Raw genomic sequence first — 14,828 nt, 5'->3', positions numbered from 1 at the left:
AATGAAATATGAGAAACGACCATTTGAGATGATGAGCCTTTGAGTTTTCTCTCAACTTAACTTGCTCGACTGCTCGACTATTTTGCTACTTAGACAAATGCATGAAGATTAGCAAGGAGTCTATGGATTTCATGCTTAAAAATGTTATTTTTACGTATTAATAATGTAATTTTTACGGATAATATGAGGATCTTCTTCCGTTTTCTTTTTTTTCAGGGCTGAAAAGAAACTTAAAAGGGATTTAAAAAAAAACTATGTTGCAATCAACTTTAGAAAAGAAAAAAAATCTAGTTCTATTCAAAAAGGATCATTTATAGTTCTTGTTAGTGTTATAATAGTGAAGATAACGCAAAGAAGTGAACGTGACGTCTGTGAAGCTGGCACGACATTCTACAAATAGTTAAAAAAACACTAAGAGTTCTAATAGCACTTTACATAGTTCTACAGTTCTTGATAAAAATTGAAAAGAGTTCTGCATTTCTTGTATTAACAAATAAAAATTGAAAAAATACCGCACTAACTTCACGAATTTAGCACGACACTTTCCTCTCTAAAGTATTAAAACAAATTGAAAATTATCATTTTTTACAGGAGTTCCCAATAATTCTAATTGAGATTCACACATATATATATATAATTTCAAATCGATATTCCACCAATTAATTTTTAAACAATTTTTGACAATTACGTCCAGCAGGACACTTAGTGAAAATATGTCATGCTGATGATTTTCGGCAGGTCTAACGATAGTTCTCGAGAGTTCTGCAAGAATTCTATACATTATTGATACTACAATATTTTCTGACGAGCGATAGGCTAAACGATCACACATTGTCTTGAAACAGTCGCTACAAGTATCGTGCTAAATTCGAAAAAATATATTTTAGTTGGTATAGTACATTATATAAAATCTAACGGTAGCGAACAATATGTCACGTATGCGCGATCTGGAGCTCACTGGTACGAATAAGATGATATGAAAAAAAAAAGAAATGCTGTGAATACAAAAATCAATATTTTATTATAAAAATATATAATTGTTATTAATAAAGATATATTTTTTCTTGTAATATGATATAATATTGCTAAAATGTTATTAAATTATTTATGAATAAAATATATAAACATGATTTATTCCTACTACTTATCTTCTCTATAGTTATTGTTGTGCTGGAGTTAAAATATAGTTATTAAAAATTGATTAAAAAATAATTAATAACGGAAACTCTTTTTAAAAATAATTCTAATGTATAATAAAACTCTTGCAGAAATATCCAAAGAGAACCACCATTAGACCTGCCGAAAATCATCAGCGCGACACATTTTCACTAATTGTAGGTGTCGTGCTGGACGTAATTGTCAAAAATTGTTTAAAAATTAATTGATGGAATATCGATTTAAAATTGTATATATATATGAATTGTATAGGGTAAACTAGGGTATGATGGACGTACGGAAAAGATGGCCATAAGTTGTAATTTTTTCAATAATTGCTACATTGTGCGCTTTGTTAGTCATTATCAAAGATAATCAATATTTACAATAGTTTATGTGCATACATTATTCGAAATAACGATATTATGAATCTTATATCATATTTTTACTTTTGACTACCTACAAAGTTTTTCATTTGTCCATATAGGCATTAATTAAAAACTGTTATAACATCGAATAAATTACAGTTAAGCTATCGTAATCGACGTTAGACATATTATAAAGATATGTAAATTGTTATATGACCTATAATTTTTATTTTCGTTTTCACTATTTTTTGATAAATATTATGGCCATCTTTCCGTCGCTATATGGTCATCTTTTCCTTAAAAGTTGGGTAAGATGGCCAATGCTTATGTTGTACTATTTTGATAATATAAAATTTCTACTAAATGTTTTCCTTTTAATTTCAATAATATTACGTAATTTAAGCTTTACACAAATTTGGTAACTGCAAGTACCTCAAATTTGGAATAATTTTCGATTACATCGGCTATTTTGTTCTTTGCTTGCCAAACTCTGACCAGTGAAAGAATAGAAGACAACATTTGCACGATTACTACTTTTCTTTCCTATGTAACAAGGCCTGCCCGTAACTTCTAGATTGCGTGTATGAATTACGTATAATTATATATATATATATATATAGGCATTAATTAATGCTTATATCTTTATTATCAAACTGCCTAGGTATAATATGCAGTTCGCCTGATAATTTTAAAACTCATCTTATATGTATACAAAAATAAAAACATTAAAATATTAAAAATTTTTGACAACTTCTATATATATTTTACATTTATAATAAATTATCTGACTCTATCTTTTTCTTTTACGATTTTGATAACTCTTAGAGAACGGTTAAATGAATCTAATCGAGAAAATGTTTCTTGCTGTATTGAAAGCCATCATAAAAAAGCATAGCGAATTTCTGATAGTGCATTTGCAATGATGCAGTTAAGTCCGATTTTCGATTTGCAAAGTGATAACGTAATCTACGTCATGCTACGTACATTTCCGCACTGATGAAGCAGTTATTGCTCTCTCGGTTGAGGAAATCGACCGTTGATTGCTCATTACGTGCGTGTTCCGGGAACGGCTGTGGATGTGCGTGCAATTATTTGTAACTACACGCGAACGCAAGTGCCACAGGTATATATTCGTCTTGATTGTGGGAAACGATAGTACGTATAAAGCGAAGTGGACAGTGTTGGTCTTGTAATCTTTCGATATCTACATCGTATACAAACTCAAACTTAGAAAAAATAGATTTTTTATAAAAATTAAAAAAGAAATTATATTTCAAGATTTAATAAAAATAAAATAATTCTCGGGTTTTCTCATATCCATAGATTTATAACAGATAGACGAGAGAGATGATGTGAGAGCTGAATTGCTCAGTAGTAAAATCAGTCGCCCGGCAAGCGAAAAACTCGGGTTCGATTCCCGATTCAGCGACTTTAGCCCAATATTTTTCTCGCCTACGTCTCTTTAGGGGGTAAGAAAAGGTTTATAAAATTCTCCAAAATGAGAATTAAAATATTGGTAAAATATACCAAGAAAAATATGTGCCCTGTACACTTATCAATTGCGCAGAAAAATTATTTTCTGCGAAATCGACGCACTGACATTCGCGTTTAGCTCTTATTCGCTAAGTTTCTAGTTGCTTATTTGTAAACATTGCCTTATATTCGCAGTAAAAAAATTCTCTTTAATAAAAATTTAAAAAATTCTTGACATCTAGATATACCAAAAGATATGGATAACTAGATATCGAGAGGTATCGGTATATTTCGATACCTAGATATATTGCGAATTTTTTATTAAACCTTTATTAAACCTTTAAATAAAAGGAGAAGAGCCAATAAGAATAATTTTGGCCTCTACAGAATTTTTAAAAAACAATTTTATATATTTACAATAGTTATAAATGTATAAAAAAATTATTAGGAAAAAAGCCTGATTCATTAAGCCAAAATTAATTTTTATTAATTATTATTAACTATTAGATATATCATTATACCTAAACCCTTTTCATGATTAATAAGTGAATTAATATAATTAATATAATAATGTTAATATAATATTTTCATTATACTGCTCTGCCATCATATTAACGTCATTTTAGACTACAATATGTCTTTCTATTACTTCTAAATAAAAAATTAATTTTTTCACTATGAGCTATACTTATTCACCTTCACTTTAAAGATGATAATTTATATTGTAGTCTAATGACATTAATATGATGACATAGCAGTATGATGAGTGAAAATATTTTATTAGTTAATTTATTAGTTATGCAAAGGGCTTAGGTATTATAACGTACCACTGGTAAAATATCTTGGTAAAAATATTAAAAACAACATTATTTAGAATGAGAGAAAGTGAGGGAGAGAGTTAAGTATATAAATTATCAGAGAATAGAGTAATTCATTCGTAAATCCGCATTATTCGAATGAATCCATGCCACATTCTTCTTTAAAACCGCTCGTTTATCGCTTGAGAAATCTTCGAAGTAAAGACGATTTCTGGTTGCTTTCGCGTGAGTTTACTCGAGAGGAAGAGGCACGAAGATCCTGTCGGAGCCTGAAGTCCCCGGGCTAGTTGCGGTCGTCCGACCAATCTGAGCTAATTGGCCTCCATAGGTAATTACATGCAATTAGGAGTAGACCTGTACCTTCTCTCTCAAGCTTTCGTCCTTTGCGTTGTTTGTTTCTCTTCCACCTTTATCTTTTCGTACTCTTTTTACCAACTTCTTCTCTCTTTCACCGATGACTAAAGCTATACAGAATATAAACTGATGGAAGAGAGACAACTGACTGCTCGAGAAGAGATGAGGTGCATCAGGGTGAGAGACAGAGGGGGAAACATCTAGCTATTCGGGAAGAGATAGATGTAGGACAGATCAGGGTGACAGACAGAGAAGAAAGACGAGGGAAGATCGCCGCCAGGTACACAAATTATCTGGCGACGAAAAAACAACGGAAGAGCAATTAAATAATACTACGTCGCCACATAGTAGCATTCCCTACTGCCCTTTGCTTCTACTGGGTGTCTAAAAAAATCTTTATTATATTTTTTGCATTCGTTTCAACATTTGTTAATAATATAATGCATAATATAATTTAAAACACAATTTTTGTAAATATAGAATAAATTATACGTTATACTTAATATTATTTTGTAAAGAATTTGATGGAAATTATATTTAAATTATATTTAAATATTAACAAAGACACGTTAATTAATTTTTGTCAATTTAAATTAAACAAAAATTAAATTTCTTTTTAATTTTTTGTTTTAATTATTTGACAAAAATTTATTATTTAAAACATTGTATAATAAAAAGTTACACATTTTAATAAATATAGAAGAAATATGAGAGAGATACATGACATAAATCAGGAACTAGATGAAAGAGTCACCCGTTATAGCAGGATACTATGGCGGTATCGCAAGATATACTATGTAGCGGTTGGTTGGTGCCGATACATTAGAGCAACCCGACTCATTACCGCTGGCACAATTAAGGCCCAATTTCGTGGGCATAATGGCCGCCAATCTGGCCGCACAAAAAGTCCATGGTTGCTCTCAAGACGAGCCGGAATCAAACCGCCGAACCATCTCTGCCTAATAACTGACAAAATTTACTGGTCAGCCTTTTCAACCTCTATACAAATCTAACTTTCTTCTGAAGATGCGAAAAATAAACATTATGGTCGCAATATAACTTTAAAAGTAGCAAAAATATCGAATCACATGGTGCTTTTCATTTAGTGACACACGTCGACACGTCGACAGTGTCATTTTATCTTTGTTGTAATTGGATGTTGAAAAAAGATGATGCTTGTGTCACTAAACGAAAAGCACCTATAGAAAAATTCCTTAACTATTTTCTTAGTTATTAATGAATTAGATTAAATATGTAAGAATTTTTAAGTGAGTTTATATGTTGCATTGCCTATTGATACCCAAGCACAAATACATATCTATAAATGTCATTTTAACTTGGTCAATTTATCAGAATATTTATTATATTTTTTTATAAATAGTAGCATGTTTCTATCAGAATGTGCAGTTTGTATAAGTATATTTTTTTTATACAAACTGTTTTAGATAAATCTTTCAGCCTTCTTCAATTTAAATTCTCATAAAAATCGAATGTCTAAATATTATTAAACATTTTTACTTGTTAATATTTATCATTGAATAACAATTAAAAATTTCTCCGTTATGTTTTTCTTTCCGCTTAATATTATAGAAAAATACTTTTATGGGTCAACAACCGCGTTTTTTGCGCCCATAGCGCCCCACACATTCATTCAAGATTTACTGTGCTCGTTGGGGAAATTCCTTTTGCCTGCTTTAGCTTGCGTAAATCTATCGACGATACTAGAATCGAGAGAATCGAAACGACGAAATATTCGAAAACTGAGGCCACACGGAGAAAGGGCGGGGGTGCAACGATGCAGCGGTAGCTTGGGATCGGACAATAGCCGACAATGGGATCGCATCCGATTTTTGCATGCCAATTTCGCGCCCGGCATTGTACCGTAGACAATGCGCCAATAATTACGCTAAACGGCGACCATTCATACGCCCATTCGAGCGAATTCAAACCGGCCTTTCCGTATCCATTATAGTCGCGCGGTGCAAATAATCGCTCCGATGCACGCCGCTTCCACTTTTTCGCGGCATGTCGCACAGGTGGCATGTCTACCATCGATTTGGTACCGCGATCGGAGTACATTCGGTTTCGGGTAGCTTCAAAAGCTTGAACTAATCCAAACGTGTCAGTATAATATTTATACGACCTTCTTTTATTCCTGTTTGTTAATATGTTTGCAAAATAGCCAATACGTATATATAATTAATAATTATAATTATAATTTTTATGATTTTCCGTTTTTCTATTTAACCATAAAAATAAAACCATAAAATTCTTAACAAATGTAAAGTTCAATTTCTTTTTAGTAAAAATATTATATTTATTATATTTATGTTTATTAATTTTCGTTAATTTTCTATACTAAATATATTTTATTATAATTATTAATTATTCAAATAACCAAAAAATAATAATAAATAATAAATAATTTATATATAATAATTTCGACATGTAATAAATGTCTTTCATACATTTTCTATAAAGTAAAAATATTGGAGAAGGAGAAAAAGAGAGAGAAAGAGGGGAAGAGAGGAGTGGAAACAAAAAGAAAAAAACATTTTTTTATCGTTACATTATCATACATTGCCTCTTCAATTTTTCTCGCAATGCAAATCCGCAAATCTTGTACCACAATAATTTGCAGTAATTGTAGTAAATGGAACTCATTCGCAGAGATTGAATTCAAATCACCCTTTCATATCCATTATGAATGGATTGCGCAAATAATCGTTTCACCACACGCTGGTTCCAGTTTTTTATCGAGTGTCCTTCGGATGAACATCATAATCGATTTGCGTTGTTTTCGCGAATATTTCACACCATCGGTTTATAAATACTGTCATAATCTTGTAAAAGAAAATGTATAAAATCACGAAACAAGATTTATTATTTAGAATTCGTAGTGTAATTTATTCCAGTTATTAATATTTATTAATATTATTCCCGTTATTATATACAAATTAGTTTTAGGTTTATAAAATATATATATATATAAAATCAATACAACTTTTAATATATTGTAATTGTCTCATATCTTAAAAAATATTCCTGTTAACATGCCATTTTCGCTGAGAAAAATTCTAGACTATGAAAATTTTAAGTATTAATCAGATGCCACTTCTCTTTGAAGTTCCAGACAAACTATATGACAGTCTTCGAGAAACTAAAGATACAAAGTACATATCCTGGAACGACGTCGCTCGCGTGAAACGCGCAGCGTGTCATCTCGTGCGTGCACGCGAGAATCGGACGCGGTTAGGAAGAGACGGGAGAGACCGGCGCGCGCTGTGCAAATCGGATTTCCTTTCGTTAAACTTCGTTCGTAACGGCTTTCCTCCTCTCTCTTTCTTTCTCTCTCTCTCTCTCTCTCTCTCTTTCTCTCTCTCTCTCTCTCTCTCTCTCTTTCTCTCTCTCGACACGCGTCTCTTTTCGTTCGCATCGTACGCTTTTCTCATTCCTCTCCGCATCTCGTTAGATGCAGCTCGCGAAGGAAGAAAGTCCACAAAGGAAGTCGGAGTGCATGCGGCTTATGGATGTTGAACGAGAAGAGTGAGATGAGGGAGATGCGGAGTGACGAGGAGAAGAGAAGCGAAAAAGAGAAGTTCCTTTACCCCTCTACGCGCAGCTCGTCATCGTAGAGAGGGGGCAGAGGTGTTAGCCGTGGCGAGCACAGGGCTAACCGGTCGTTTATTATGCATCGAAATGCCAGCAACGATGCCACGCGAGTGGACAGGACGTTGTAAACGCTCCGCAAAAATGAAGTAACAGCCGGCGCTCTCTGAGTGATTCCGCGTCGCTCCAGGGCACCGCGCGTGTGGTAACCCCCTCCCCTTTCCCATCTCTCTTTCCTTCCTTCATCTTTCTTCGTTCGTTAAACGGCAAGGGACGATATGCGCGAAGTTCTTTTCTATTCGAATGGAATTAGATATAATAGCCGCGGCGCTGGATCGCTCATTGTATTCGTGTTAAATCAGTCCTGAGAACCGGTCGACATCTTGAATCTACTCGAGGAACTGTATGCGTGTGTAGGATGTTCTTTTAATTGTAATTGAGGAAGAAACGAAACATGATATTAATAGCCAATTTTCTGAGAAAGCCGAGGACATTTTGTTTTTAACCGAAATAAAATATAATATACAGAGGAGATAAAGAATTTTTGGATTAAATTTAGCTTCATCTGTCTACGATATAATATCCAAACTTTATTCACTTTCTACTTCAACTATATTATCCATTCGATAAAACACACGGGAAAAAAACATACTTTTTCAGCCGTAAAATTACGTTAAAGTTAAACGATACTACTTATTTTAATAGATATATTAACCGAATATATTCTTTGAATAATTTTTTCACATTCGTGGTGTCATTTTTTGTTTTCGACGATACATATCTCTTTATTGCCCGTAAAAATACAGAGTATTTAAAAACGTTTCTATTATATGAACTCAAGATTGCGATAATGAAAGTAAATGAAGAAAATTCCTGTATAAATTGCGCTAATGTGCGAAAAATAAATCAATAATTACGCGTGATTAATTTTTTTCTCGGATTTTACGATAATCTTAAAATGATAAAAAAAGCGCGGAATAAAAATGGTCGTCGTCACTGTTAAACGACGTATGTCTTTTAGAAGCGCTGAACAGTGACACAATTTTTCTCGTCTAGTGATATACTATTTGCGTTTGGCTGAAATGTATTATTAGCATTATATCGTTTACGTTCGTGTAACATTTCGATCACAATCCGACGCGAAGCTTTACTATTATATGCATATTAGTTTAAGAATAAGACCACCGTGATTGGCAGTGACAGCAGATATGTCAGATAGTCATTCTAATAATGCAAGCCGATCTACGGCGATCTGACACAAAAGTAATGCGCATATACACATGTGTACGTATATATATATATATATGAAATAGGATAGGTGTGTCAATATGAGCGGTAATTACTTCGATTGCCAAGTTAAATAATTATTGCCGGGATAGGGGACGACTATGTTGATTAATCAGTGACTCACCGTTCTGCGATCAGCACGACCTTCATTCTACGAACATCGCTGACGTCACATCCTTCGTACGAGTCTAAAACGCAAAAAAAATTTGCATTAAACGACGATGTCGAATTTGAAAGTAGACGGAGACTGAATAAATTTGCACGCGCGAGACGTCTCGCACGCGCGCCAGATCCTTTATCTAAAAATTTAATCATGCAAGAAACGGAAAATAAATATAACGCGCGCGAGTTCTATGAGCACGCGAGAATCTTATAAAAAGGCAAAAGAGAGAATGAATGAAGCTTTTTTCGTCTCTCTCGATACGAACACTTATTTATGATCATCCGTTAAAATATTTATGCGCCTTCGTTTCTCGGTTAAAAACTTATTTACAAGTTTCTTATGTAGACATACCTACTCTCTCATTTAAGGTATACATATATGCGACTTTCCATTTAACACGACCTAAATCTCGTTCAAATATCTTTTATCTCCTAAAATATAAAATTTTTCATAGTCTATTAGAGTAGAATAAATTTATCAGCAGAAATTTGTAAATCAATATAATTTCAGAAAATTCAATTTTCCAGATATATGTATATTAAGTATATATATATATATATATATATATATAAAAAAATATACATTATGAAAACGGTCTGAAAATTGTTTCGTCACGAATTATCTATGTCCAATGTCCATGTCCAATTTAAGTTCATTGAAATTACGCTCTTCAGATTAATATTTCTAGGAAAATTAACATCAAAAAACATAAATGTTAAAACTTTTATTATGACTTAAACCACCACTTTTCTCAACAGATCGATCTGAACGTGAACGAGATCACCTCGATCATGCTTGCGTTTGCATTTTTGCCAAGAGCCAGCGCAGCTAATTATCTTGTGTCGCCGATAAAAACGATATTAATTTTGCGCGATTTATCGGTCGACGCGTCTAGTACGTGCTCATATAATCGTCGTCGCAAAAATCGGAGAAGAAAAATCCAGACTCCGGCGCCGACGTAACCGTATGCGATTTAGCCGGCGGTCGTTCGAGCGCATTCTATAATTAGTGTATTGGTGCGTGCGAGGGAATTTTTATTTTTATTTAAACTTGAACGTCCTTGCCGATGAACAGCGTCGCCGTCGTCGTTTCCTCTCCTCTCCTCCGTTATGAGCGCCTTGACGCTCGATTCGGCCGGTTCGACAATAATTATTAACGTCTCGCGGACTCTTATTTTTGCTTTTTCGCCTACTGTCATCCTTGTTGTTCCACTGGAATGAAATCGTCGCATCCGCGAACACTAATTCTTCGGCACGATGTCGGACAGTTAAAAAAGAGCGAGGATTATAAATAAATTTACGATCTGGCGCCGCGCACGGTACAGACATTACGCGTCTGACACCTGGCGTCCCTCTTCTATTTGAATTTCTCGATTTAGACTGGGGAAAGGGATCGTAAAATATGTTAATGAGATGATGATAAACTGATGACGAATCGGAGGTCCGTAAAAAGATTTATTTCTAGAAATAACATTGAGAGAAATGAAGGTGTCATTAAAACATGACAGTAGCGATTGCATGCGGATTTAATAAAAATCAATATCAAAGGGAAACTTCATTTAAGCGGAATTTACAAATTCATAAATTAGTTATGAAAATATAGAAAAATGTAAATTATTAAAAAATGCGATAAATCCATCTGTTATATACATATGTAACTATTATTATGATAAATCAAAAATAATTGTATTCAAGATAAATTTTATATCATAAAGCTTCTTTACTGAACTGTGAATTCGCATTAACTTAAATTATCAGACAATAAATTTTTTTCTTTACATCATAGTTCAGCGAGCAAATGAAACGAAAAGAAAAAGGCGAACGAAAGGCGAAGAAAGAATGGTAGACAATAACCTGGACGCAGTGTATTACTAAGTCTGCTTAAGTTAATTGGAAGTAAAATGAGAGAAAGGTCCGAAGAATCACAGATTCTTCTTGCGCCACATTCTTCGTTCCTTCCTTTACCATTCTATGTTTCAGACCTCTCTTTTCTCTTCTCTTCGCCTTGCTGGCGTTCTCTCACTTATTTGCGCTTCTCTGTGTTTGTTTAATCAGACACGAGGCTCAGTCTTCATTACCCGTACTAATTTATCTGGGTTGTCGTCTGGCTCCTTCTGGTCTCCGCGTCTGGACATTTTCGACCCTTGTACGATACATACGCGAAAGACAACTGTAATGTAACGAAGAATCCGCCCCGCTTTAATTTACGCAAGCAAAATGCAAGTACGCTCCTACAGTCTTTTTTTAACACAATTGCATATGCAATTTGTCTTTTCTAAAAGATAATAGAAGAAAAGATATATAATATCTACTATAAATTTGTAGTTTTAGAAAAATCTTTACATTGTCTTTAATGACTTCAAAATAAATAATATTTGCGCGATTTATAGTATATAATTGCTTGTGTGTTATACTTTATATAAATTATTCTTCAAAATATCGCGCTGTTTTCGTTATATAAAATATTATACATATCAGATTTTTGCAAAGTTATTTTTTCAAAAACGTAAAATATAATATAAATATGTATAGATTTTTCTATAATATAGAAATATACTTGTTGAATAAAATAATTAAAATTTAATAATTTTTCAACTACGAGAAAACAACAGTAAATTGAGATTCGTATTTGATAAGAGATTGGTATGAAGAGAAGACAAGGTTCACGAAATTAACTTGATAACCAAAGAATTGACGAACGAATATCCGTGATGCGTCTCCACGTGAGGGACAAAAGACATTTGAAGGGAGCAGTGTCGAATTGGGGACTCTTGGATATCGACAGCAATATTCGTTAAGTCCTGCTAAGACCCTGTATGCGGTGTAGTTCGTTCATTCGAACTGCCAAGTCTCTATCTCTCTCGTCTCTCCCCGTTCTCTCTATACCGGTCCTTCTTATCCGCCGAACGAAGGCACTGGAGGTGGCAATCGTTTCTTTCTCCACTGTCTTTCTCACCCTCGCGAATGAGCTAGGATGCCTCTTCGGCGAAGGATCAGCACGTCAATAGGGTGTTTGTTTAATTTGCGGATTCGTCGGTTTGTGTCTCCGAAATTACGCAAAAGGGAACCGTTCGTTCAGTGCAACTCAACTTCTACTTAAAAAAGAATATCTCATATTCCGTTACATTTCTCAATTCTTTCTCCCAGCATAAAACAATGTATATAAGTACGATACGAATTTATAATTATCACATCATGCGATATTCATAAGAGTATCTTAAAATAAAAACATTATTATTTAAGAAACTGTTATTTATACTTGTCATTTGAAACAAGCTATGTATTTATTGTTAGAATAATTTTATGTTCAAGCAACGTGATATGTAATTTCATAAAAACTCACAGTGCGCTCTATGTATGAGAATGAGGCAATAAAACTAATGTAATAAGTCCAGTCACAGCGACTATGAACAAACGATTATCATAATTTCTATTGATTTCCGTGCATATAAATAAAGCACACAAAATCAGACTTTTAAACGATAGGAAGCCTTCGATTAGATTAAAGATTAGATAGTGATATCGTCTACATCTTGCTAGCGAGATCTGAGAACCCTTGCGAATTTGTCTTATTAAGCTCCCACTCATAAAATGCGGAAAGATATTTGAAGAATCTAGAACGAACACGCTGGCATTTCTCAAAATTTTATTACGCAATATCGAATAAGATATTTCGAGTAAATTTCGGTCGTCGACTAAATTTTCAATGAGAAAATTATACTGTTTAAATTTATTATTTTATATCTATTATTTACTCTATAATAATCTAGAGTTAAAAATCTACTTTTTGTATTTAGTTTTTGTTGAATAATTTACAGCATTATAAATATCTTAATTTTGAGAAAACAATCTATGTATCTAAATAAAAATCTATGTATCTAACTATTAAAAATTCATATAAATCATGAATAAATAATCATAAATCATAAATTATTAGCTATATTGAAAATTCATATAAATGCAGTAATCAACGGGAATTTACATAGTAAAATATGGGTTTACAATTACGATCCCATTTGGTGATAAAAATAAATTTTTAAAAAGAATAATTATATATCTTTTTTAGGGACAGTAGAGAAACGGAAGACGGGGGGAAATGTAGAGACCCTAGCTTCACACAAGATCGCATCGCGTTATTTAAATTCATCATCCATCTATCCTACTGCCGTTGGGATTCGTTGGATTAATTCTCAGCCCGTCCAGATCTCTCTTTCTCATTGAGTTCGGGGTAATGGGGGTCGTTATTGCAGCGCAATGTAACGGCCGTGAAGGGTCATTGTTCAACCGTTTTTGGGGTTCGAGCAATGACCAGTTCCGCCGCGCATGAGAACGGACTGAAACAAAAGCTGACAAACCTGTTGGAAACAATCAGGCGCGGCTCACCCTAGTACGAGCCAGCTTATGGTTCACGGAGGGGGATGAACAGTTGGGTGACTTTTTTTTGGTCTAAGAGGAACACCTATTGTGTAATACTGGCAACATGTGTGCCTCCGTGTCGTCACGACGAGATCGACTGATCATCGCTGTGTCATGATTTAGGAACACTCTTGCGTTCATTATTAAAGAAAATTCTTCGAATTAATAAGATGTAACAAGATGTAAACATTTAATAACGATGAATGTCAGTATGCCTGTAAAAAACAATCATTTATAATATAACGTTATAATAAGATTTACGGATTTAATAAAATTACAGATATTTTAATTTCCGTTTGATTATCATTGCGGTATCATATATTATTCAAAAATAGCATTGTTAATCAAATTTGACATTTTAAATTTAGTAATAAAACTTGTAATTCTTAAATGACTTGATCTTAAAATCAAAGTTTTAGGAAATTGTCACCTATCATTTTCAAAAAAACTATATAATCTCAATAGTGTCTTTCTGCTGGATCAGCAGCGAAAATCGATCGGAACAAAGTGACGAACCGTCGACGCGAATTCTCAGCTTGTGAATGAGTGTGTGACAGTATTATGGTCAGTGTGGCATATTGCGGATCTTAGTTAATTTCCTTCGCGGTCATCCTTCTTTGCCACGTTCCATTGCAGTCACTCTCCGTCTTCCTTTCCCATCGCCGCAGAAAACATTCTACACGTCAGAACCCTTCCTTTCGCAGGGAAAAGTGAAGAACAGAGGCAAAACGTGAGAGAGGGAGAGAGAGAGAGAGTGAGTAAAATCATGACTACGACCAGCAGTCTGAAAGACAGAGAGGAGAGTGGCGGTTGAAGTGAGACGCGCAGAGCAGCGCCGATAAATTATACGCGACGATCTTTTTCTCCAAAACGTTTTCTTTGAGACACCGTACCATTTTCTAATTATCGCGATACGTACAAAGTTGCAATCTGTCTAATCCGACAACGTTAAGAAACGTAAAAGTGCGCTTCTTTCTCTCATTCTTTCTCCGTTCCTACCTCCCATCCCTCGGTCCCCCTTCAGTCTTCTTCGCACCAAGTCCTCTCGGCTTTTCCTCTCGCAGTGGGAGTTCGTGGAGAGTATAAGGCCGTGGTTAAGGTGACCATGAAGAAATAGAAGAACGGCGGGTGTATATGTGTGTATGTGTGGTGGCTGGTCGAGGTGGTAGGTTCGGAGACGAGAAGG

At 34.0% G+C, this 14,828-nt stretch overlaps 1 protein-coding gene and 1 long non-coding RNA gene across 13 annotated transcripts in view; one reads left to right on the top strand and one right to left on the bottom strand.

Moving 5' to 3' along the window:
- LOC140665792 (uncharacterized) overlaps positions 1-14,828 on the top strand; it is a 135,575-nt gene that overhangs the window by 49,240 nt on the left and 71,507 nt on the right. The window lies entirely within an intron of this gene.
- The window catches only part of Zfh2 (Zn finger homeodomain 2), a 374,611-nt gene that overhangs the window by 288,937 nt on the left and 70,846 nt on the right, over positions 1-14,828 (bottom strand). For 10 of the 11 annotated variants that reach the window (XM_072892289.1, XM_072892280.1, XM_072892292.1 and 7 more), the window contains one exon: positions 9,189-9,252. The exons of the other annotated variant lie outside the window; for it this stretch is intronic. The gene's annotated coding sequence lies outside the window, so the exon portion shown is untranslated. The remainder of the gene's footprint in view (positions 1-9,188; positions 9,253-14,828) is intronic. 11 annotated transcript variants of the gene reach the window in all.

Source organism: Anoplolepis gracilipes, chromosome 5, assembly GCF_047496725.1.
Source record: "Anoplolepis gracilipes chromosome 5, ASM4749672v1, whole genome shotgun sequence".
NCBI lineage: Eukaryota > Metazoa > Arthropoda > Insecta > Hymenoptera > Formicidae > Anoplolepis > Anoplolepis gracilipes.
This window is presented reverse-complemented; position numbering and strand designations above follow the sequence as displayed.